General features: G+C 45.1%; 1 protein-coding gene across 4 annotated transcripts in view; it reads right to left on the bottom strand.

Moving 5' to 3' along the window:
• The window catches only part of TEX2 (testis expressed 2), a 98,480-nt gene extending 91,700 nt beyond the window's left edge, over window positions 1-6,780 (bottom strand). For 3 of the 4 annotated variants that reach the window (XM_064495662.1, XM_064495665.1, XM_064495666.1), the window contains exon 1: window positions 6,652-6,780. The gene's annotated coding sequence lies outside the window, so the exon portion shown is untranslated. Of the gene's footprint in view, window positions 1-5,918; window positions 6,046-6,651 lie in introns of those variants that run through there. The other variant, XM_064495664.1, reaches the window with a different exon arrangement.
• Window positions 6,781-26,544: the final 19,764 nt, after the last annotated feature.

Genomic DNA, 26,544 nt, shown 5'->3' with positions numbered 1-26,544 from the left:
GTGATTCCTTGTGGGGCAGAAAGGGACCATGATTTTACAAGCCACTGTGGACAGAGGCTGTCTCACTCTTTTTATACATACCCTCCCCATTGCCTAATATAGCTGACATTCTCAGTAGATACACAGATTAACTGTCATCTAAGCAAGGGGCTTGCAAGAAATGTTCATTTCAGATTTGGAATTTCAACTTCTAACACCAGTCCTGTAATTAGGCATGCAGGAATTTTTTTCTCTAGGACTGTATCTACCATATGATTTTATATTCCAAAGATACATTTACACTGTGACAGAAAATCCAACAATAATACTTCAAATGTGAAACTATCTTGGAACAAGATTAGCAAAACGTTGATAATTACCAAAACTGAGTGAGATACATGAAGCTCATAATGTTATTCTTTACTTTTATGTATGTAAACTTTTTTCCAGAATAATAGATTTAAAAAAAAAAAAAGAACTGATGCAATTACATACAAATTTCATCAGTTCTAACAAATATTCTGTAGGGTAATTATAAACTTTGCTATGGCTGGGTTCATAGAAATTTATCAAACATCCCAAACCAGGCCAAAGAACCAACAAAGCCAGTGACTTGTTTATGAAGTTCTTCTCCTGTATGATTCCGAGGTGGCTGTGAGAAAGCACCATACCAAGTCTCTTCAGAGACGGGGTACAGGTGGGTACTGCACACAGCAACTCTGGGTTGTCATGCTTGATCACCTGGTAATGAGGCCACTGGCCTCTGCCTCGTCTTACTGGAAAAAAGGTTAAAACTCTACATCCCAACACTAAAGCGGACCACTGCCGGCAGGAGCAGAGAAACAACTGCTTCCAGTCCACCCCTGCTTCAAGGTGAGCTCTGCACCTGCTGCAGAGGCTCCACGCCAGGCCTGATGGTTAGCACATCCCAGACAGTTCCCCACCTCTAGTGGACGTGCACATAAGCCACTTCAGTCTCACCCGCAGCCCTCTGGTTACTCTACACACAGAATGATGGAAAATGTTGACCCACAGCTGCCTGCGAGTCAGCAAACCCTTCCTGTACAAGCCAGGCACTGCACTCAGTGTGTGCCAGACACCCACTCATTCAATCCTGACAGCCATTTGGAGGCGGGAAACTGAGGCACCAAGGTTAAGAAATTCCCAAGGCGCCTCAAGCAGCATCTGGCTCTGAGCCCCAGCTCCTGCCCTCTGCTCTGTGACAGGCCTGCCTGCCCTCCTCATCTCCACTCCCTCCTCTCTGCCCCTCCACACTTTCCCCACGTTGCTCCCTCCCTTGAAGTGCTCTTCCCAGAACTCCCAGTTGCTGGTTCCTTCCCTTTACTCTTTCTCAAGGCCTTTTCTTTTCCCTCAGAGGAAGGAGACTTCACATTTACCACAATTTGATGTATACGATGCACGCGTCTGTTGACTTGTTTATTGTCTAGACTACATAATATGCTATGTGCCAGCACGGAACACATCTGTTTTGCTTCCCGTCGGATTTCCCACGCCAAGCACAATGCTGGGCTCCAGCAGATGCTCAGATACTTGTTTAATGACTGATAATCATTGTTCAGTCAGTCCTTCGAGTGGAAAGATTTTTAAATGCAAGACCCAAATGATAACTAGAACCATCTTGATAAACACTGCTTAAAAAACAATGTCAGGTGTAAGAAAGGACTTAAAACTGAAAGAGAACAGGCCAGCTTATGTCAGCTTCAAGTAACAAAAAACAAAATGATACTCTTAGGAAATGCATATTGCAATTCTGAAAGGTTATTTGCAGGAGCAATCCAAGGAGTGAGTTTAAATCTCAAATCCTAACTAAGTTGATGACTGAAGAGGGCTCCTCTTGCCCTGCTCGCTTCTCAACCATTAGGATAAGCCAGGGAGGTGCCCTGTGTACCAGTTCTAGTCATTTTCTTGGGGGAAAGCCCTTAGAACCAATCTTCCAGGCAAATCCAACAAAGGTTACCTAGTTGTTTCAAAGCCCACCCCGGCTCCTCATCCCACCAGCTTCCTCCTTCCTGAAAGGTCAGATTCTTCTCTCAACAGTCCCAACTTCGCTCACAGTGACCTCGCCTATGGCTTTCATTCACCAAAGAAAACACCTTCCTTTCAAGGACTTAAGTCTTCTGCAACTCCCAAGGGTTCTTCTGTAGGTTTAACAAATTTCTCCCAACATACAACAGATGTCGTGCTGAGAACTCAGAATTTAAACAGGGGTCAGTACACAATAAAAGACTAGGAGTGTATGCCCCAAAGCAGAAGGAATATCATTTTTTAAACTGGGAAAACGTCCAGGGTGCATGGCTTGAGAGGATTCCAAAACGAGGCAGAGTGCACCTGAAACAACTACTGAAACCACACTGGAGAGCAACGTAAGTCCTGAGTTCTGGTCCCAGCTATAAGCCTTTGTCCTTGCTGTGTGATCTCGGATGTTACTTAACTCCTCTGAACTTCAGTTTCCTCATCTTAAAATAAGATTGATAATAATAGCTACTACTCATAGGACAACGTGAGGTTTAAAAGTAGGAACAGTGCCTGGCACACAGCAATTCTCGGTGAACAATGGTTACTCATACTGTTATCACCTACCTGTTGTTTTCATTTTGCAAAGCGCTATCACAAACAACCAACTGAGACCTCGGGAGTCATTTCCTTTCAACCAGTTAATTTCTCAGATCCTTAGATTCATAAGCTCACAAAATCTATGGCACTATTGGCGGGAGTTGAGGAGAGGAGACTAAGAAATCAAGTCCTCATTTTGGAAAAGAGACCCTCAAGGCCCAGAGTGAAATGATGTGCCCAAGACACACATAATAACAAGATAAACCCAACTCCAGTGCTCTCTCTAACTCACCTGGAAACCCAAGGGTTTCTGTACCTTCACGACCTCCTAGCACCCCTCTGATTAATGGTGTCTCACAGATACTTCACACAATGCAATTATGCATTACAGGGAGTTTAGCAAGAGGAAACACGGAATCCTGCACATAACCTTGAGGTGCTTTAACATTCACATGTAAGAGTATTCACATTAGCGTAGGTTTCCAATCTTCTCATTAAGGCAGTTATATTTAACTTGGGATTTAAAGTTGACAAAAAACTTAATGAATAGGCAAGACAAAAGGAACCGTCTGTCCATGGCTGGTTAGCTCCTGAAGTTAATGCTTCTCACGGGGACAAGAGTCAGCCAAAGGACAGCGCTCCAGGCAAATTGGAAAATGTTCCTCCAGCCCACAGATCATGGATTACTGCCTGGGCTCTGAGGGGCAAATCTTACAAGATGTTCCCCAGCTTTCCCCCAGGGCCACCCACCAGTTAACTGTACATTCTGTCATTCGACAGCATCAGCTGTTCCTGGGTGCTACTATGTGTCTGGCACACAAGTGACCTCATGTAATTCTCCCAACTACCTATAAAGAATGTACTACCATAGTTCGTCTGATCTAGGACCCCACTAACTGTAAGACATACCATTATTTTATGCACAAAAATGAAAGTCACTGCCAACTACAACTGTAAGATTATAGGATACTTTTTTTTGTTTTCAGGAATGTTAAGATATGACAAATTTCACTGTCTTAGCACTGTTGAAATGTCCCATTTTACAGATAAAGAAATTGAGATACAGAGAGAAAATAATTTGCCCAAGGTCACAGAGCTGGTAAATGGAACCACTGGGACACAGATCTAGTAAGTCTGGTCACCTTCTCATGGCAGTAAACTCAAATTTCCCAACAAGCCACCTGAATTACCCAAAAATGCACCTGGCAGAGAGGCAGGACACAGGGTGCTAACTCTTGGTCCCCCATGAGCACATTAATTGTGGCAACGCTCTGAATATCTCTGAACCTGACCTTTCATGCGTCCAAGAAGGCACTATGCTAGACCATAATAAAGTGCCATTCTTCTTCTGGGAGAAGCAACGAGGTACAATGGAAAAAGCGTATTTAGAATCAGAAAGTCCTGGATTGAAATTCTTGTTCCACTGTCTAACCAGCTTATCACCCTGGGTAGTAACTGAACTGCTCTGAGCCTCAGTTTACTCTCCTGTAAACTGAGGCTACGAGCAGCTATCTCCCAGAGGACTGATCAAGGACAGGAGAGGCTTTTACAAACGGAGAAAGCAGCCCACGGCAGAGCTGGAATTCAACAAATGCTCTTTTCTGTACTAGCCACCATCTGCTTTGAAACAGAGTCAAAGAACAAACATTCCCCATGATTTCAACAATTCCCAAGGTGGGCACTCAGGAGAGAATAAGGATCAGACAGAAGAAAGCCAACCCTGAGGGACACTCAGGCAAAGAAAATGAACTGGAAGCACCTGGAGGACAGGCACAGCTGATGAACTTGCAAACTTCTGAATAAATGAACTGATATGGGAAAGAGAAAAAAAGAAAGAACACCATCAAAAGACACTGGTCAGTAGACATGAGGATGAGATATACCAAACTTGGCACAAAATACCACTCTCTGAAGATTCTGGGTCGCACCAAAAGTGATCTACAGCAGGAAGAATCTCCCCACTGTTTTGTTTTGTTGTTACATTAAATAACGTTCTGTGCATTTCTCCCCTTTCTTGCCTCAAGAGCTTCAGAAAATCCTCAGAAGATGAGAGCTCTGACTTGGAGGGAAGGCGAATCATATGGATATGGAAACAAACTCTTGACCTGTTTTTTCTCTCCATTGTACTCATAACGTCTCAAAGTTTCTGGCACACAGCTGAGTATTTGTTAGCTATATGTAATTTCATTCTGACCAAACCTCCAAAATACCCTATACATTTATCCTACCTAAAAGGCTAATAATCTTCTGCTTCTTTTCCAGAAGTATTCTAAAAACACAATGTCTGATAAACAAATGCTACCTTTGGTGTCTGCTATGTCTCCTAGCCTCTCAGGTGATGACACTCTGCTGTCTCTCCAAACCTCCAACAAGGCCAGCACCCTCAGCCCAGCAAACTCCAGCACTTTCTCTTCCCGCTCGTCCATCCCAGTCCCTTGGTTTACTTGGCAGCTATCTCAATGACCACGTCGTCTGATCTGAATCAGTCTGTTAATCTCCTTCCTCTCAGGCACAGCAACTTTCCTGGAGATAAAGGTGCAGGCAAGCTGAGTTCACCCACAGCCCTCCACCCTCAACCTACCACCCCCTCCTTCAAGCCCTCCTTGATACTCCCAGAGAGGCCTCTGTGAAAAGAAAGAAACCATATGGCAACAATCCTACTCTATGCTCATTACCTTAGGAGATTTACTCGTTTTCCATAAGTTTAGCCCAACCACCAACTTGCAGAAGTTGAAAGAATACTGAAATAACTTAACGGGTGGGTAAGACCTAATAGAAAAGGCACTTTTGCTCTTCCAATACCTCCTAGAGATAAGATTCACCACGTCACCGAGCTCTAAACCCACAAACTGGACTCTGCAAACACTCCCTACCCCAGAGCTCAACGATTATTTGCCCCTCCGTTTTTCCTTATTAGTTTCCATATAAAAGTCACTCATCCTTTCCCTTCCAGCGTACATCAGGCTCCTGAAAGGACGCCTTTAAATCCTTTGAAAATCACCAAAACATGTTGAAAGTCTAGTTCTTTTCAATTCTTGTGCAGAGCAGCCGTGGTGTCAAGACCAACAACTTCAAACATGAATATGGCACCACCCCTGCCTTCACAGAGCCCACGCTCTTCCTCCAACTCTAAAAAGTCTGTCCTCCCCGTGAAACGTCTACTAAAACGTAGTGACAAAGTACTTCACAGCTTTGGAGGAAGAGCGAGGGTGGAAACAGACTTTGCCCTTACATTTGATGCTCTGTAACTATAACAACCGATGATTTAAGTAACCATCAACCCAACGAGGGGCCAAATTTTCCAAAAACCATTTTCAAAAGGGGAAAACTCCCTGCACCAACTCCCGCGTCAGCGTGCGTGGTACCAGTAAAGCCGGCTGTTCGGTCCATCTCCGGCTCCACCGTTTCAGTCGTGTGCTAGCCAGCAGCACAGCCTACACCGTCACACTCGCGCTCCCAGGCAGAGCACCTGGCGTTAGGCCTCAGCCCAATGTCACTTGTTAACCTTCCAAACCTCCGGCTTTCGGGACGCCGCCGCCTCAGGTCTAAAGCATGCAAACCAGCCACCGCCACCTGCGATTTCCAGGAGTTGGAGAAAAACAACTCGAGGCGCGGACAACCTCCGAAAGATCCGCGTAAAAGTAACTGCGGTTCTCGACTTCAAAGCATTTCCCGAGGTGGGCGCGGGGGGGGGCAGGTACCAGGGGCACCATTCATAAAATTACAAGCTGTTTTCCCTTAGTTTGCGTGTGGACAGACCTCCCCGGCGGGGGTCGAGCCCAGAGCCGGGAGCCCGCGGACCGCAGCCTTGGGGGAACGGCTAGCGGGCACCTCCGGCCGGGTCAAGCCCAGACCGCCCCACACGGCCCCAAAGCAAAGAAGCGTGCGCCCGGGGACGTTGCGGGTGGGCGTCCCCGTCAACACCCGGGCCGTGACAGTGGGGCGGGGCCCTAGGAGGCCGGACCCCCGCGCCCAGCCGCGCCAACGGCCGCCGGCCCCCGGCCAGACCCCAGACCCTGCGGAGCTGAACCGCCCCCAGCCCCGGCCTTCTCGGCGGGCGCTCCCTCCCACGCCCTGCCTGTCTCCGGGCACGCTCACCCCGGATCCACTGGCTGCCTCATTGTACTGCGCCGGCGCCCGTGCTCCACGGCCGCCGCGGCTCCGCTTTCTGCTCGGGCTCGGGCCGCCGTCCTGCTGCCCGCCCGCCCCCGGGCACCGGCCGCCCCGCCCCGCCGGCGGACCCGCCCCGCGCCCGCGGCCGCCGCCGCCAACCAGAGGGCGGTGGGGGCGTAACAGGCCGCGAGCCAGGCCCGGCCAATCCAGGCCCTACCTGCGCGCCGAGGAGCGGACGCGGAAATGGGCGGGCGATTGGTCAGGTCTGTTAAAGGGGCCGCCGCCCACGGGCTGGAGGGAGGGGCGGCGGAGGGGTTACCTGGAAGAGCCTGGGTTGGGAGGAGTAAGAGCTTCTCCTCTCTAGCAGTCCAGCTACCGCGCTCGCCCTGGCACTTTGCACTTACTAATTTCCTGTTCCTACAGCCTAGCAACAAGTAGAGACAGAACCTGCCCCTGAAAGGAGAAACTGAGGCTCCAAGAACCAAGGGTCTCCCGCTTGGCCAATTCACTCAAATTTGGGTTTTAGAGGGCCGTCAGACCCATCTGTTCCTGTCCAATCCCAGAAATTAGCATTAAAAACACATCCTCATCCTTATCATGGAGGATTTTTTGGATATTTTTGTAATGTCAGTATGTCCTATGTCTAGAATGGGATTGGGGAAAGTATGCGTTTTTTCAACGCCCCTCCCCCGAGGTGATTCTGAGGGAGATGGTACAAGAGCCACACTCAGGCAAGTATTTCCAGTCCATCATTGCAGTGAAATTCAAATTCAACTGCCAGAAATTGAAATAAACTCGTTTTTATCCTCAAAATCAGTACTGTGGTTGGGAGGCTTGCTAGTTGGGCAGGAGGTCGCCTACTGAGAAACTCAGAACGGTTCCCTGAGTGGGTCATGCTAAGAACTGAATTTGAAGAGCACTGGGCTGGAATGAAGCAACAAGCCAGTCTTGTTCTCTGACTTGTGAGACAATGCATAAACATCTTAATGGCAAACACACCCTTCCTCATTGCCATCACCAGGCCCAGTCATAATCCCAGGAGGCTGCCTAGCCCTTCTGGAGCTTGCTTCTGATGCCATCAAGCCTTGCCCACCCTCCCAGACACATTCTTCTACCCAGCTCCGTGTCCCAGACAAACATCTGACCCAGACATCACTTGAAAATCACCTCCTTCCACCTAGATCCCTCGTATAAGGAGCAAATGGCTTCTGAAGAATAACTCAATTTTTCGTTTTGTTTTTGTTTTTGCTGTGATATCTAACGAGTGCTGTGTTTGCCAGGAACAGCTCTGCACACACATTGATCAGCCTCATCAGGATTAAGTCTCTGGGTTGCAGACATCACTGGCTGGGATCACCATTTGCCTCCCCGTGGCCTTCCCAAAGGAAAAGGAACACTTGCCTTAAATGGAGAGGGTTCCAGTGCATATTTGGAAATGTTCAACAAAGGCAGTTATCAATAGAGAAACAGGGTAGGGAGTGGAGATGAGGTCCCACAGCTGCACCGTCACAAGGGTCCTGGGAAGCTGGCAGTGTGTATCTCAGAGGACCCCCCACCCTCTTTGCCCATGCCAAGCCCTACATAAATATTAGATTCATTAAAGCAGTGTCAAAATGACCTCAAAGAAAGCTAATAAGACCCAGCGCAAACACTTAGGAGCCCTTCTTTTTGAAAAGTGAGGAATTTGGATGCTTTGAGAAATAAAAGAACATATAATAACATAATGATATTAACACTTGCTAACTTTAAGAGGTTATTCTGCGCCAGACACTATGTCAAGATCTTTGCACGTATTCCTTGAAACCTTACAAGAACCCTATTTGGTAGGTATGGTTCTTATTTTCTCCATTTTACAGATGCAGAATCTGAAGCTCACAGAGGATTGGTAGTGTGTCTAAGATCACAAGACTAGCTCAAGAAAGAGCCAGAATTCATGACCCTTATGACTAGACTCCTCCTAACTGCCCATTCCAGTGGCTGCCAGATTGCCCTTCCTTGCTGCCAGAAGCAGAATGGATAACTTCAAAAGGCAAAAGAAGAAAATACCACTGATCTTTGCCAAAAGACAGTACAATATAGCAGCACTGCCTTGGAGTCTAAGTCCCATTGCTCTAACTTACCATCTGTTTGACCTTGAACAAAACATATGATTAAATCTCTTTGAGCCTCTGACTGCTCGTCTATAAAATGGGATAATAAATTCTGCCTCCTTGGGCTGGCATGAAAACCAAATCAAATAAAGAATATCTATGAATCTATATGTACTTTGAAGTTACAAATGAAAGGAGTGATTTTGGAGCTTGGCGTCTATGACTCACAGTGACCAATGACAAAGGCCAAGGATTGTGATGCTAAATTCAGATATCAAACAAGACTCCTTACTTTGTCCCCCAAATAGCTGATAGATAGGTAAGTATATGCAAACTGAACTAAATTTTTCTACCTACAGAAGAGATAGAAGTCATAGAAATTCAAACCCAAGTTATTACTCTGTCATCTGCCTCCCTCCCCGACTCCCTAACCCCAACCATCACCCTAGTCTCTCACAACCTGGGCTTCAGCTCAAGCCTACATGGACCCAGTACACCTGAATTATTCCCAATTATGACATTTTAAGAAATCCTTATTTTCTCATGAAACCTAAACAAACAAACAAAATGCTCCAAGATTTTTACTTCAATTTTTTGACCCAGTATTGCACTCTTGGAGGGAGAAATGGTTATGAGGTACACCAAAACAAAAAGTTGATCCACTTAAACATCTAAAAAAAAAAACGGTTAGGAACTCATTGTGCCACAAACTGCACCATTAATGAGCATTCACTGAGAGCTCAGTAAGTACCAGGTGGTGTGCTAAGCACTGGGGATGGAGATGAAGACAGTATCTGTTTAAAAAAAAAAAAAAGTATAAAAACGGTGGGCTTTTGGCACCAGATCTAGCAGAGAAAGACTGACAAATTGATAGACCATTATAGGCTTCCACAAAGTTAAACCCAGGAGCCACGGGACACCGAATAGGCATATAATCCCTGAGGAACCCAAATAATGTTTTAGGGGTGGCCGGATGAAGGCTATGAAGAAAAACCAGGCACGACAGGGGAGACGGGGAGGTTACAGCTCAGTGGTAGAGTGCCTGCCTAGCATGTATGAGGTCCTGGGTTCAATCCCCAGTACCTCCATTAAAATAAATAAACCTAATTACACCCCACCCAAAAAAAAAACAAGAAAAAGAAATAATCCTAATTCCTCCACGCTCCCTACCCAAAAGACCAGAAAAGTGATAAAAACCCAAGTAAGAATGTTGTCATCAAAGGAGTAGAGATTGGAGAAGGAGGGAGCAAGATACACCTCAGAAGGGTCAAGTTGGAAAAGATCTGAGCAGTGTACCTCGGGATATGGAAATTAGAAGGTTGTTGAGGCCATTGACACAAGCAGTGTAGGTGGTGTAGGTGGGGCTAGGGATGCAGAGGCTCCCGGGGCTGAGGAACAGAGCTAAGAAAAGAGAATGAAGAGGCTGGGCAGGGGAGGACAGCTGCGACAGGGTCCCAGAGACCCAGGGGGCTAGAGGAGCTGGCCCTGGAAAGGAAGAGGGTTCCTTGTGATGGTGCAGCTGCAGGCCCCTATCTCCACTCCCTACCCTGTTTCTCTATTGATAACTGCCTTTGTTGCACATTTCCAAATATGCCCTGGAACCCTCTTCCATTTAAGCTGGATGCAGATAAGAATGGGTGTGGGTGCAGATTCATTCACAGGCGGAGTGCAGGAAGCTGAGGAAATTCCTGCTGGCCAGCCCGCTTCTATTATTGTAGCTTTAAAGTGAGAAGCAAAGTGAAGCAAAATCATCTGTTGAGAATGGGTGGGAGGTGGTAACAGGGGCTTTGAGGGAACCAGTGAGAACTGGAAGAGCCACTGAGAGAAAGAAAGAGGGAGCTGCCAGGTTGAGAGGGAGAATTCCGGGCCGCCCTGAGGGCCCACGCATTTGTGGCATTCCCAGGATAGGAGTTGGATGGATGGTTAGGGGGGGGTTTGGCAGCTGTTGGAGAATCCAGAGTCAAGAGTGTACAGAGTCAGGAGCAAGAGAAAGACAAAACAGTGCGGGGGACTGACAAGAAGGGGGCTGAAGTGACGGATCGTGGGTTCTATGCTGGATGGAGATAGAAAGGAATCCAAGGAGGAGGGGTGGGACCAGAGGAAATACGTCAGGTAGGAGAGATGGGAAGAACCAGACTTTGGGTTGATTTGGAGAGGGATGGGTTAGGCAAGGTTTTCACAGAAGAGCAATTCTGAGTGATGACAAGGTCAGCTGCAGGCGTAGAACTGGGGTTCTAAAGACACTCAGCTCCTGGATTTTCCCTCCTCTTTTCCTAATGACCTGAGGCTGTGCTGCCTCCGGGCTTTGCGTTCACTCTGCACCACCCCCAGGGTGACTCTCTCGAGATGATGGTGGTGGGGAGAGCATCCTTCTCTCTTGTCTGGTTTTCTTTCTAAAATACAAACCTGTCAATGATCAGGAGGACTCCCATAGCCATCACTGAGACATGCGCATTTGTGCGAAGGGCTCCCGGAGGGAAGTCTTCTGGGGCTTTAGAGATGCCTCAGCCAGTGATTGATGCACCTGTGAATAATTCCCAGCCATCACAGAGCAGCAGACGGCCAGCCGATGTCAATTATTTACTTTGCTAGTTAGCATATGATACCTGAAGATATTAAATATAAATGTCTCAAACCTCTGTCATTCCGAGGGCCATTGGGGGAATGGTGGGGGAATTGAAGTGGAGCAGAGCCAGAGTGGATTTCTAGGGAGAAAGACTGACATTTCCCTCCATTTCCCTGCTGACTCTCTCCCTTGCCTCTCAGGGACCCTCCCAATGCTCCACACAGGGAATGATCTATATTCCAGCAGTCACTCCCTCATTCTCCCTATAACCTTGACATCACGCACCATCCTGGCTGCCTTCCAACCACCAGGCCCTCTACTCCACTCCAGTCTGGGAAATTGAATCTCTAGCTTGCCCAGAATCACCCTGGAACACAATTTTAACTCCAGGGATAGAGGGTCAGGAGTGCAGCCCACAGGTGCTGGCCCTAGCGCTGCATCTCTCGTCCCCACCAGAACACATCACCCCCTTAAGTAGCAGAAGTGGGAGAGCTCAGCTGGCCTTTTTAAAATTTGGTGGGGGGGGGGGGGGGCGGCGGTAATTAGTTTTATTTACTTATTTAATGGAAGTACTGGGGAGTTGAACCCAGCACACTACTGCTGAGCTATACCCTTCCCCTCCTCAGCTGCCCTTTTAATGACATATACATCCGTCTAAACATACAGGAGGGTTTGTTTACTTGTTTGTTTTTTATCTGGAAAACGTGATCTACATACTCTGATACAGAGTAGCAAGAAGTCAGTGGAAAATGTCTGCTCTAGATCAAGCGGTTACACAGAATAAGAAATGGAAAGGGTAAAGTTGTTAGCCTTTGCCATTTCCATGTGGCTACTTTACTCAACACCTATGCGGTTCTGAAGATAAAGGTGTTTTATATTTGAGTGAGAACACAGGCAAAGAAAATATTTGAATCTTTTTTGGCCAGGGTTCCTTCAAAAGCAGAACTTGAGACAAAGCTCATGCGTGAATTCATTACTGGGGAGCGTGAGCCCAGGAGAGCAGCTGAGGCTAAAGGACCAAAGCAGGGGTGGAGGCAGAGGTGTTGGATACTGTGTTGTTGGGGTGGCCACATTCCCGGCTGCTTGATTTGGAGAGACTGAGAAGTCCTAAGAAAAGTATCTCAGGACCCACCTTCTAGGATGGGGCAGAGGGAAGCAGGCATTTATCCTATGGTTCTGCCCCAGTTGGTGAAAAACTCTGCACAGGGGCCTGAGTCCTGCCTCCCAAATGCACTGGCCTGGCACCAAGTGGGTATCAGCAGAGATGCCCTGGGTGGGGCCTGAGATGCCGGCTGTGAGCCAGAGGCGAGACACTGTCGGACTGTGCCTGCTGGCAGCTGGCTGGAGCACTCACAGAACTGGGTGCTACGGCAGTGGCTGAAGACCTCTAGTGGTGCACAGAGGTTTCTGATACAAAGTCCATTTTCAACAAGAGAAACCTTGCACTGTCCAAAAAACCCTGCCATCTTAAGTTAGGAAGGAGGGCTGTAAGATTTCAAATGTCTTTTAGTGTTGTTATCATGTTCTCTTTAGGGAAGCAGCATTAGGCTCGCGGCTTTGAGGGGGGCGTTTGGACATGGTTTCAGGTTTTGCCTCTGTCATTTCTGAGCCACGTGACTTTGGAGAAGCTATTCAATTTCCTTGAACTCCTGTTTCCTCATCTATAAATTGGAGATATGCACATCATATGCTATTGTGAAGATTAAGTGTATGTAAAAAAATAAGCTAACTTAAGAAATAAAAATTTTTATTTAATTTTAATAAAAATTAAAAATTAATAAAATACATTAAATTTTTTTTGATTTAAAAAAAGATTAAGTGTACACATAAATGCTTAGTGTAGCAGCTTTATGTAATAGGTGACCAGTTAATGGAAGTTGTTGGTTTTTACTTTTAAAATTCCAGGCTATAGAGTGTACAGGCAGACAATGCACACGGGAGGACAATGGGGTGATAGGCTTAAGCCTCAAAAACAGAAGTGAAAGAAGATATCACATGGTTGCAGGCAATCAAAAAAAGACGATTAATACTATAAAACGACCAAATAGCTTTTATCTACAGTGACTATGTATCTTGAAGTTTCCAGGCGAGCATCAATTTCAAATGTTCTCTCATGTTGTCCCAGGACAAAAACTCATATTTGAGAGGCGGTCACCTTGACCTTGGACCAGAAAACAGCATTCTAGGTATATCCCATCAGAAAGGGGGGACATCAGCCCTCTAGCTTCCTTTGCTCCGCCCACCCCTGGGGTGTGGGAAACACCACTTTTCTCTCCAAGAAGGTTCTTCCTCCCACACCTCAAATGAGGAGCCAGCTTTGTTGCACAGGTGAGCTAATGAATAGCCATTGCCTTTCAGAAGAACCAGACACTTGGACACCATGAATGCCATACAGCAGAGGAGGAACCAAAATCTGCAGGTGGAAGGCTCCTCCCGCACCCGCCAGCTCCCCCTCCAGTCCCCCAGCACCCCTCTCTCCTGCACCTCCTGTGTCTCCACCACAGTAGGAAACGTTTTGGGTTTCAAAACTGTTATCCATTATGAAAGTGATAGAAGTTCAGTTTAGAGTATTCAAAAAACACAGAAACCTGGAAAAGGAAGGGGGAAAAAAGCTCACTTATCTTCTTACCATCTATTAACAATCATCAACATTTTGTTTGTGTTTCCTTCTGTTCTTTTTTAAAGCATAGTTTGTTTTACATAGTTGGGTGGGTTTTTTGGGGTTTTTTTTTTTTAACGCTACATACAATAATTTTGCATTCTCTTGTTTAAAACTTAACATTGTAACATAATGAGCAGCAGCACAGGATAAGGGAGGAAAAGGGCTTGGCTCCAAGTAAGAAGAGTCTTGAGTATTCATCTCAGCTCTGCCACTTACTCACTATGACTCTGGGCCTGTTATTGGTCTTTTCTGAGCTTCAGGTTTCTCACCGGTACAATGAAGATGACAGACACATCCATTCTCTGTCACTAGATTTCTTTATGGTCCTAGACTATGGGACCTGGACTGTGGTTTACACTGTAAGTTCTGTGAGCACAAAGCCCTTTGGACTGGTCCTCTGCTAAGTCCCCAGAGCCTGGCTCTGGAAGTGTAAAGGTGCCCACAGAGTCTTGGTCATTCCCCACCCAGAGATAGAGTTTCTTTCTTCACCCTTGGAATCTTGGGCTGGTCCGAGTGATCCTTACTTCCTGGTCATTGATGCCTTGCATAGTCTCCTCCCACTGTGAACCAGGGCTGGTCTGTGTGACAAAAAGAGCCTGGTGGATGTGATAAAGTCTGACATCTGAAGCTAGCTCATAAAGGATAGCCGTGGCCTCTTGGATCACTTGCTCGGGGGGAAGCCAGGCACCATATCACGAGAACACTGAAGTGGCCTATGGAGAGGCCCACGTGTAGAAGAACTGAGTCCTCCTGCCAACAGCCAGCCCCAGTTTGCCAAACATCTGAGTGCGCCTCCTTGGAAATGGGCCCTCCAGTCCCAACCAAGCCTTCAGATGAATGCAGCTCTGAATGACATCTTGACTGCAATCTCAGGAGATGACTCAAGCCGGGACCTCCTAGCAAAACTGCTCTGTGATTCCGACTAAACCTGCTGGAAGAGATACATATTTATTATCACTTTAAACCATTAAGTTTGGGGATTATTTGTCATGCAGCATTAAGTAACCAACACACTCAAGGACTGGCTTTGACCCATAGAATGCAGCAGAAGTCGCATTCTGAGACTTCTGAGCTCAGGCCTTCAGAAGAATGACAGCTTCCACTTCCTGGCTCTTGGAAATCAGTCACCTGCTTTGAGAAGGCCAAGCCACGCCGAGAAGCCTTACAGAAGAGAACTGAGGCACGCACGCCGGGTGAAAGGCCCAGCTACCCTCCTGGCCAGCAATCAGCACCGACTGCCGTCGCTGTGCATGAGCCTCAGGGAGGTTCTGAGTCTCAGCGCCAATGACCACCCTCCGCCACTATCATATGTAGCAAAGAATCGCAGAGCTCAGCCCAGTCAACAACCCACAGAAATGTGAGAGAGCAAAATGGCTGTTGTGTTAAGCCTTTGAGTTTTGGGGTGACGTGCAGCCACACAGAACCGAAACACTGGCCCAGCACCTGGCACATAATTGGCTCTTGAGAAATAAATGTCTGGTGACTAAACAGATAACGCTTGTCCGGCTTCCACTGCCTCTTCCATAAAATCACAGAGGTTAGGCCGTTCTGTGCCTTACGTGCTGCGTGTCTTCGTCTCCCTACTGTTTTGTTTCGTTTTTTTTAAACTTTTTTTATTGAGTTATAGTCATTTTAACACTGTTGTGTCAAATTCCAGTGTAGAGCACAATTTTTCAATTATACACGAACATACATATATTCATTGCCACATTTTTTTTTTTGCTGTGAGCTACCACAAGATCTTGTATATATTTCCCTGCGTTATACAGTATAATCTTGTTTATCTATTCTACGTATGCCTTCTGCATATCCCTTCCCACCCCCTGACCTTGCTTTACTCTTGTAGGCAGACTCCAGTGTCTGTGGCATCTCTGTCCCTCAACAACCCCCACCACCAGTTCCTTCTTCTTTCTTTCCAGGGCGCATACCCCACTCCAGGCACCTGGACCTCATGATACTTCCCCAGTGATTTCAATCGTGGAGCTGGGTAACTTGCCAAGGAGAGACCAGCAGAGCCCTCCACCTTACAGGCAGCACCTGCTCCATGCAGCCAGAGGAAACCGCAAACACTCCCGGCGGGTCCCTGGGATGCACTGGCAAAGCATGGAACACACGCAGACAGCTCTTTCCATGTACCCATCCCCTAGGCCAAGCCCTGTGGTTGTCTTTGAACTAGAAAACGATTGGCCTCTTTTCACAGCATCCAGGGCCCCGGCTAAGTCTCTTAGAGGAGAGACAAAGCCTCTGCTCCTGAGACCTCGTGTTCAGGTTCTGGTTTACTAGGTTCCCTTGTTTGCCATAGGTTTTATTAGTGATTTTATTAGTGGTGCCTACAGCCACTTGGGGTGGTAGATCTCTATTACACCCATAAAACCTCCAAAATAAAAACAAAACAAAACAAAAAGGCTGAAGACGTCAAGTAGTTATCCTGAGGTTCAGAAAAACCCGGTTTACTGGTGGCATTGGAATTCCTCCCTCCCATTTTCCAATCACCCTTCCCACCCGCCTACACCCACCTTGCCTCTCATGGCCCTCTGAGCAGTCATGGTGTAAGCCATTTACGTGATTATTCAGAAGAGCAGTTGGCCCTTCCTGACTCTAAGTTATCCCCCAGTCGTCATCATCATCATCATCATAATCACTCAATGCTCCCCTGGGGCTGTGATGGTATCTCAGAGACCTTTTCAAGAGCTTGGCTATAGCATTCATGTATCTGCTGTAATTCTGGTTAATGTTTATGCTGAGTGCCCAGGGAACGACTTGAAACCTCCCTGCCTTTTCTCCCTTTTTGGAGATCGATCCATGTAAAATCCCAAACTGTTCATCAACATTCACCTCCCTCTTCTCAAACCTCTTCACTTTTACCTAAAGAGCCCTGTCACCCTGGCAACCAGTTTCCTTGGCCTTGGGCTGTAAATCAGAGTGGCCTAGATTCCTCTGGTCCTGAGTATCTCCTTTGTGACAATTATCCAAAGAGTGATTCAAGTGATTAGCGTCTCTGACCCTGGACAGTGAGTGAGGTCCAGGGGGGCAGAGGTAGTATCTTGTATCTCCTTCCTTTTGCAACTGAAAGCCCATCAAAGGCTCTCAGTAAAAACTCATTGCTGAAGGAGTGATGTCCAGTAAGAGACAGTGGAGGGTCCTCCCTGGGTGTGTTGGACTCAGAAAAACGACCCTCTGTTCTTCCCTTCCCCTCAGCTCTTACAGACACGTGCTCTACCCAGCTAGAATTTGGAAAGGTCCCATCTGCCTCCAGCCTTGTCTACCAGAAGAACAGACAAGAAATTTCCTGTGTGCTGAGTTGGGATATTTTTAGGCTAGGAGCCCCCGGGATGAGCTGGAGTTCTTGTTCTTACTCCAAGGTGGTGTGACAGACAGCATTTCTTTCTATGCCTCAGACGCTTCAAAGTGACAGGTCCCATCAAGGGAACAGAGCAGCACCGGGAAAAAAAAAAAAAAAAAAGAGGTGCAAACTCTCTAACCTGGACCCTTAGGATGGAGTTTCTGAAGCCTGGGGGAAAGTACAAAAGTCCTGTGTATGGTTTGGAAGGGTGGTGACTCCAATGACTATATCTAACATCCACTGAGCTTAATAACATCCTGCAGTAGCAGTGTTTGCTTAAGAGCAGCAATATTTGTCTGCCTTAAAAGATTTTATTTCTTAAATCACTTGCAATATATAAGGACAGGTAGAAATTCCTATTTCTGTGGCCAAGTCAGGGGGAAAAAAGGAGGAGTGTGTGCGCTAAATTTTGCTTTTTCTTAAGGGCTTTTTTTTTTTTTTTAAAGATATCCAGGGTTTTCAATAAATTTATATTTCTAATAACTCATATGATAAAAGCTGAAGACATCTGACATTTACTAAACATCTATTTCATTTTTTTCTTGCCTTATTTAAAATTGAGATATAATTGACATATAACATTATATTAGTTTCAAGTGTATAACGTAATGATTCTACATTTGTATATATTGCAAAATGATCACCACAATAATTCTAGTTAACTTCCATCGCCACACATAGTTACAAAATCTTTTCTTCTTGAGATGAGGACTTTTAAGATCTATTCTCTTAGTAACTTTCAAATGTACAGTTAGTATTATGAACTACAGACACGATGCGATACATTACACCCCTGGGAATTATGTATTTTATAACTGGAAGTTTGTACCTTTTGACCCCTTTCACCCATTTTGCCCACCCTCACCTCTGCCTCTGGCAACCACAGATTTGTTCTCTGTATCTCTGGGTTTCGTTTTTGTTTTCTATGGGTTTTTTTGATTCCATATATAAGGACTCTTGAGGACCAAAAAACTAAGACCTACAGAGAGGGGCACCATACTGTTCCCAGTCTTTCCTCAACCTCCTCTTTTGAGTTTACTTCCCTGGGGACCAGTCGCCTGGAGTGAGTGCTGTGGGATGGGCCCAAACCTGGCTGCTGGCTGAATCTGCCAGGTGAGGTCTCTGTGTCCTGGAGAGAGAATTCAGAAGGGTGGATAGAAGGTGCCAACCCACAAGAGGGAGTACAAGGAGGGAGGGTGTATGGGATACAAGTAAAACCATGAAGGGTGAGTGCAAAGTTACAAGAGGTATAACTATTTCCTTTAGATACCATGACCTTCCCCAGGGGATGGTCTCCAAAAATACCTGTGTTTGTAAGACACAAACCATTTTGCTTTTTAGAGTTAAAATGATGGGTGACAATGTTCACAGCAGCACTATTTACAATAGCCAAGACATGGAAACAACCCAAATGTCCATCGACAGATGACTGGATATACACAATGAGTGTGTATATGTCCATGTATGACTGAAAAATTGTGCTGAACACAAATTTGACACAACATTGTAAAATGATTATAAATCAATAAAAAATGTTAAAAAAATGGTAGTAACTATTATAATTTATGCCCTAATATATCTGTTTGATTGTAACAAAAACCAGTGATCTTACCTGGTTTTAGGGGTGTACATGCTCCATCTGGAAAATGTATGTGTTTCCATTGTAATACTCTTGTTAATACAGACAAATCATCACTTAAATAGGGTCAACAATCTAGTGTATTAATAGGCTAACTGAACTGTATATTTCTTTGCTATTAAAGTAAGGATTTCTAAGCAAAAAAAAAAAAAGAAGTTGTGGTATATTTACACAATGGAATTCTACTCAGCCATAAAAAAGAATGAAATAATGCCATTTACAGCAACATGGATGGACCTAGAGATTCACACTAAGTGAAGTAAGTCAGACAAAGACAGATATCATATGATGTTGCTTATATGTGGAATCTAAAAAGAAAGATACAAATTTTATTTACAAACTAGAAATAGACTCATAGACATAGAAAATAAACTGTGGTTACCAGGAGGGAAAGGTGGTGGGGAGGCATAGATTAGGAGTCTGAGATTAACATATACATATTACTATATATAAAACAGATAAATAACAAGGACCTACTGTATAGCATAGGGAACTATAGTCAATTTCTTGTAATGAGCTGTAATGGAAAAGAAACTGAAAAAATATTTATGTGTATGTATATGTATGTATGTGTGTGTGTATGTTTATATATATATCTATCTCTGAATTGTTTTGCTTACACCTGAAACTAACAGTGTAAATTGACAACACTTCAATAAAAAATAAGAATAAAATTTTTAAAATTAAATACAATGATGGGTGAGATTCCCCCAGTGAAGTGGAACACTGAATATTTCCAGAAATTTAACAAAGGCTGCACCAAATGATGGCTGGGGAATATGTGCATGAAATTGTCATAAGAGCATTAATTATAATTCAGAAGAGGATTCTCAGAAGTTTGAAAGAATGAAGACCAGAACTCTACAACCCTTTCCAGGTCTATTATCCTATTAAAAATAAATAAAAAGTCTTAGCAAGACAAAATCAGTTGATGTTTTGATTTCAGGTAGACCTTAACTCTTGTTTGATGGGGAGAAAGACTTGAGCAAAATTATTCTAGAAAGCCACCCTCTTCCCCTCTGCCTTGCTCACTAATTAGGTAGAACACGAAATATAAGGCTGGCTTCCCCTGTAGATTATAAGATTCTTTACAGCTATGTTTTAAATTTTTCATCATAGAAATTTTCAAACACGTACCAAAGTAGAGAGAATAGCATAATTGACACCTGTGTACCCCAAACCGAGCTTCCTCAACCACCAACACATGCCCCATCTTTTATCATCAATCTCCACTCCTTCCTCAGCTGGATAATTTTCAAGTAAATTCTATACAGTATTATTTCATTTGTAAACACCTCACTTTGTATCTTTAGGAAAGGCTCTTTAAAAATACATAACCACAAAATCATTAACATATCTAGAAAAATCAACAGTAATTCCTTAATATCATAAAATATCCAGCCAGAGTTCAAGTTTTCCTGACACTAAAAAAAAAAAAAAAAAAAAAAAAAAAATTTGGTGCTGTGTATTTATCAAGAGCCTTAAAAAGTTTGGACTTGATAAGTTCACTTCTTAGAAATACTTCCTGAATCCAGAAAAAGCTTTAGACATAAAGATTTTTTTTGCAGCTTTATGTATAATAATGAAATTTGGAATAAATTAAATGGACACCCTAGGTGAATGATTGAGTTATAGTAACATCCAATGAACTAGCATTGTGATGAGAGAAAGGCAGTGATGTTAGACACAAAACATCTTGCTCCACCATTTAGTATCAAATCTTGAAGCATCATTTTACTCACATTAAAAGATGACGTGAGGACTAAGTAAAAACACACATAAAACACTCAGCAAAGTGTTTTCCTGTTTCCAAGCAAGCCCTCAATATATGATCACTGTATAATGTGCAGCAATAAATGTGCTTATGAAGAACTTGCAGGAATACAGAAAACTTATTAAAATATCAAGATTAAAAACAATTAAACAATTATACTACCATATAACCACAACCAAAGTTAATATACCAAAATAACAAGTTTATCAGAGTGGTGATTCGCTTCCTCCCTCCCTCACCATTTCTGTTTTTGTAAAAGCAATGTAAGCTCACTGCAGAAAATTTATAAAGTGCAAAACAGGAAAAAAAATTAAGGTTTGATTGATTAAGAAGGGGGCAATCTTGAGATTTTCTTTTTAAAGTCCTCAGTGTCCCCCCACCCCGCCCCAACTAGTGGCCACCAAGCCCATTAGCGCTACCTTGTGGTCAAACTGAGCAACTACTCTTAGACAAAAATCCAATGAAGACTCAAACTGACAATGGTATAGCTCCGTAGATAGAATAAATGTCACGCTGGGTCTTGTGCCATGGGACTTCCAACCCAAGCTCCATCTCAGCCATGGGACTAGAGGTAGCTTGGGGACGTCGTGAAATTGTCCTCAGGTGAGAAACATGGCTCAAGGATTTCATTTGACTAACAAGCCCATTAAACAGACTCCATGAATCAAGCTCACTCACCTCAGAGCTATTCTGTGTTCCATTTGAACGTTTCTGGAAACTTGTCTCCTCTGTGTCAAACTTTCAGAAAAGAGCCCACCTGCCCCAGGGTTTACAGCCAGTGCGGAGAAAACCCGGCCAGCCCTTGCCTACCAGAAAATCCCCTGAGAGACGAAGGAGTCCACCAGGCACCTGCACCTGGGTTTCCCATAGCTCCACCCACATCGGATCCTCCCCCAGGCAACCCTATTTTGTAAGGAGCTAAACCAGATGTGGCTCCTTGTTAAAGTCAATCAGCTCCACCAAACCACAGCTTCTTTTCCTGTAAAGCTAGGGGAGCAGACCTGAGACTCCCAGAGGCTGGTGCCTGGATCAGGAGCATCAGAACCATCTGGGGGACTATGACATAAGGAGTTTTGTTGCTTCCACCCAGAAATTCTGATGCAGGTGGTCTATGGGGGATGGGGAGATTGGGACTCTGTAATTGACAAAAGCTCAGCAAGTCTGGGGACCTGGGAATCTCTCTGGATGCTGTCCCTTCCAGAATTGTCAGTCTCTGTCTTCTTCCTGTGGGGTCTGAAAAACGTTCTTCTGAGTGTGGCATTGCTTCAAGCACATCCAAAAGTGACACAGATGTCACCGTGGTTAAGAGGAGGGCTCTGGAGGTGGATTTCCTCCTGGATCTGCCCCTTAACCTCGCTAAGCTTTAGTTCCTTCATCTGTAAGATGAAGATGCTAAGGTTAGGAACTCACAGTGTTGATAAAATTATTTATTATGATGATTTAATTATACTTACATTTACATTTAATTATAATTATTTTATATATGCAAAGCCCAGAGCTCTTAAAACAGTGTCTAACACATAAGGGCTATTATTAGTAGTGATTGCTTTAACTATTATGATTATCATTGCTGTTACATACAGATGGGTATCTTTAAATAGGAATACTTTAAAAAGGATATGACCCTTAAATCTTGAAAAAGAACCTATGGGGAGTAATTAAAATACCAAGCTCAAGCCAACCCCCTAGGTATCCTCTCAGAGTGAATCCAGGTGGAACACCCAGGACTGGGGTGAGCTGTATCATCATCTCTGGAAGTGATGCTCCCTGAGGAAGGATGAATAGTGGGGGTGGACAGGTTTTAGGAACAGGAGAGGCCAATTGTGGTGACAGAGGTCATATCTCAAAGCCCTGGGCCAGTCCTTGAGGATACAGAACAGGGTTTTCTGAAATGGGCACTGCTGCAGGCAGCTGAGAAGTTTATGGTGGTCCAGGGGCCAAAACTGGTCATTAAGATCCTGGGCCACACCTTTTTTTTTTTTAACAGAGGTATTGGGGATTGAACCCAGCACCCCATGCATGCTAAGCATGCACTCTACCACTGAGCTATACTCACTCCACCCCAACACATACACCCCATTGTTTTGTGTCTCCATGATGGGTCAGCTGACACCGGCGCTCAGTGCTCTGGCTGTTCTGTTTCATGGCTGAAACCAACTAAACTACAAATGATTTTACTGGACATCCGCCCTTCAGGGGTGGGAACTTTGTCTCTTTCACCACCGTATGCCCAGCCCCTAGAACAGTGCCTGGCAAACAGAATGTGCTAACCAATACGAGTTGGATGAATGAATAAATAGAAGAGGAATAAATGTGGCTTCCTGAACTATTTATCCAACTCTTGAGCCAGATGAAGTTAGCTGATAAAGAAGTTTCTGGAAAGGTAAGGCCTGAACTAAATCACTGACTGAAAAGATGCTCTCCTGATGAGTAAGGAAGACCCTTGCCCACCCCGCACCCCGATGCCTGGGCTTCACAGTGCTCTGCTGAGGGGTGGTCATAGATGGCCAGCTGCTCCCCTGCTTCCAGCCCCTCATATCTGCTGGCTAAGTTTAAATTCTCTGCTGGCATGTCTAAGAGGGGTCATAAGTTTTGTCATGTGGACTCAAGGCCAGCAAGGCTCAGGCTGAAGAGTGGCTTCTATTTGAAGCCCCATCCCAGAGAAGGAAGCGACATCTCACACCCAGAGGAGTAGGGTCTGACTCTCAAAAGGTCACTTCCTAGCCCACATCGGGAGCTATTGTCAGAGGACAGGGCTCAGAACAGAGATGACAGCTCTTTCCTTCTCTGATGATCCAAAGATCAGAACCAGGTAGAGACATCCAGGGGTGCCACCGCCGCCCACCCTGGTTGGACTACGGGGCCCTGGGGAAGTGTGAGCACTGTCCCTGGCTGTCACTCAGTTGGAATCCACCACCGTCTCAGTGCACATGACAAAGGATGGTCTCCTGTCTTGGGAGGAAATGACGTGAGAGAATCAATCACCAGGGGTAAATTTCCAAAGACTCAGATCTATGGACTGACTGACTGCCTGGCGGAAGGAAGATTTCAAGGTCTTCCTGCCCTGAGGGCACATCATGAAGTCAGCTTTTGGGGATCACCCCAAGAACCAGCCTTCATGGCCCTACACCCTGAGCTTGTCCCCTAGGCCTTGGCCTGGGAGCTGCCAGGGCCCATAGAGCCTCTGTACCCTCCCTTCACATCACAGATCAAGGGGACCCCCAACCTGATTCCATCCCCTTTTAAACAAAGCAACTGTAAATATTTCTGGAATAATTAGGGAAATTCGAATATGAATTGGGTATTAACAATATTAAAGAAAATGATGACTCACAGCATGATAAGGGCACTGTGTACAGGAAAGTATCCTCACTTTTACAACGTGTGCTCAGGTGTGTAGAGGTGAGCTGCCGCCAGGTGTGACATTTACTTTAAAAAGCGTTCAGAAAAAAATTAGGAAAAAACCTGGCAAGATGTCAACAGTCGTTAAACCCAGGTGATGAGCATGGAAGGCTTTCTGTATGTTTGGAAATTCGGGTAGTATAATGTGGGAAGAACAAAAATCACCCCCTCTCAGAAGCTTTCCCTGGTTCCCCAGAACTGGGTTGGGTGCCCCTCTCCTGGGCTCCGGTTGTCCCAGGACAGGAACTATTAGTCACCAGGGCGCTTACTGTCCTGAATTCACGCTCTGCTTCTCCAACAAGGCTAACACATTTGAGGGCACCTCAGGGTCTGGCAGAGAGTAGGTGCTAATCAAGGTGTGATGAGGGGGCAGGGGGCAGGGGCTACAACCCCAGCACCCATCTCAGCGCCCGGCACAAAGTCCTCAACTCTCGTTCACTAGGCTGAATTTCCTAAGCAGCCAGCTCTCCTGTCTTCCTTCTCCTTGAAAGATCCACCAGTGTGATGTCAGAAAATGGGCTGGTTTTGCATCTGCCTTCACTGACTTTGTCTCAAGTACACTCTCAATCAAAGTGCTGGTAGAAATTGACAGTAAATATTTATGTCCACCACCCAAAAACATGCCTATGAATGTTCATAGTGACATTATTCGTAATAGTCAAAAAGGGGAAATAACCCAAATGTCCATCAGCTGATGAATGGATAAACCAAATGTAGTATAGCAACACAGTGGAATATTATTTGGCTGTAAAAAGGAATGAAGTACTGATACATGCTCCAGAATGGTGGTCCTTGAAAACATGATGCTAAGTGAAAGAAGGCAGGCACAAAGGATCACATAGTGTCTCACCCCATTTATATGAATGGTCCAGAGTAGACAAATCCATAGAGACAGAAAGTAATTAGTATTTTACTAGGGCCAGGGGAGTTAGGGGAAATAGGCAGTGACTGCCAATAGGTTTGTGGGTTTCTTTTGGAGGTGATAAAAATATTTCAAAATTGATATGGTGATGGTTGCACAACTCTGTGAATATACTAAAAAAATCACTGAGTTGTACACTTTTGAAAGGATGAATTTTATCATATGTGAATTATATCTCAATCAAGCTGTTATTAAATATATATTTATGGCCATTACCCAGGCTGTGTCACTGGGTGATATGGTAAACAAAGATGAATGTGGCATTGGCTATCTCCCCAATTTAAAACAGAATAATATAAGATAAATTTGGCCAGGAAGAGGTGGGGTAAGTATGTAACAGGGCCTATGAATATGACCTTGACTTTTAGCTGTCAGATGCAAGGAGCTGATTAGGCCTGGTTATCCGTGACCTTGCAACAGGCCAGGTTTGATCGCAATCTACCTACTAAAGAGTAAGTGTGATGCTGTGGAGAGAGGAAGGAAGAAAATTCCTCCTGCGATGCTAGAAAGATATAATTAAAAACATAAATTACACTTTCCCGGCTTTGGAGGCATCATTGGACCGCTTTCCACAGGCGTGCACAGATAAAGCGGTTTGAAGAATTCTACGAATTACCTTGGGAAAGAGAAAGAGGGGCCACCTCTGGAGTTGGGAGTGCTGTGAGTGGAAGGACAGAGGACAGAGCTGCAGTTCGACACAACTTTGGAGCAGGGCTGGCCAGAGAGGATTCACAGCCTGGTGGTCCACGGCAAGAATGTGTTCTGTGGGCGTTAGACGTTTCCTTAATCAGCTGCCATAGAATGTAAGCTCTAGGAGGGCACAGGTTTTTGTTTGTTCTGTCCATCGATGCACCCAGGTGGCTGCTGCATGCATTGAATAAATGAATATTTTAAAACTGGGAGATATGAGGGGGGTGGGGTATATAGCTCAGTGGTAGAGAGCATGCTTAGCATCCATGAGGTCCTGGGTTCTATCCCCAGTACCTCCATTTAAAAAAAAAAGACATTAGGCAATAAATAAATACATAAATAAATAAAATTAAGGGATTTGACTTCCATGTCTGACCAAGACAGAATAACAGTGACCAGCCTGAAACAATACAAACACTGGACAAAATATATGAAACAATGGTTGTCAAGACACTGCACAGCAGGCAGCAGGGGTCAGCGGTCCTTGAGAAATGAGACCTGAGGGAAGTGAGTCCTACAGCTGCCCCAAGTAACTGCCTAGAGAGTTTGCGGATCATGGTGCGGGCAGGGGGAATCCAGAGGGAGCTTGAATTGAGGCTCCCTGAATTGAGGAGATGGAGATATTTTTCAGGACAGGGGCCTAGAAAAAGAGAGAGTTTCAGAAAAAGAGACTTCTGGAAATCAGGGTCTCCCGCAAGTCATCAGCTGAGTACTGATCAGCACAGACATGTGAGGAAATTACTAGAAGTCAGGGAAAGAACCACTCAAAAGGAACAGAAAGAACAGTCCT

The sequence above is a fragment of the Camelus dromedarius genome, chromosome 16, assembly GCF_036321535.1.
Source record: "Camelus dromedarius isolate mCamDro1 chromosome 16, mCamDro1.pat, whole genome shotgun sequence".
NCBI lineage: Eukaryota > Metazoa > Chordata > Mammalia > Artiodactyla > Camelidae > Camelus > Camelus dromedarius.
The sequence above is the reverse complement of the archived record's forward strand: the minus strand, read 5'-3'. Positions and strand labels throughout refer to the sequence as shown.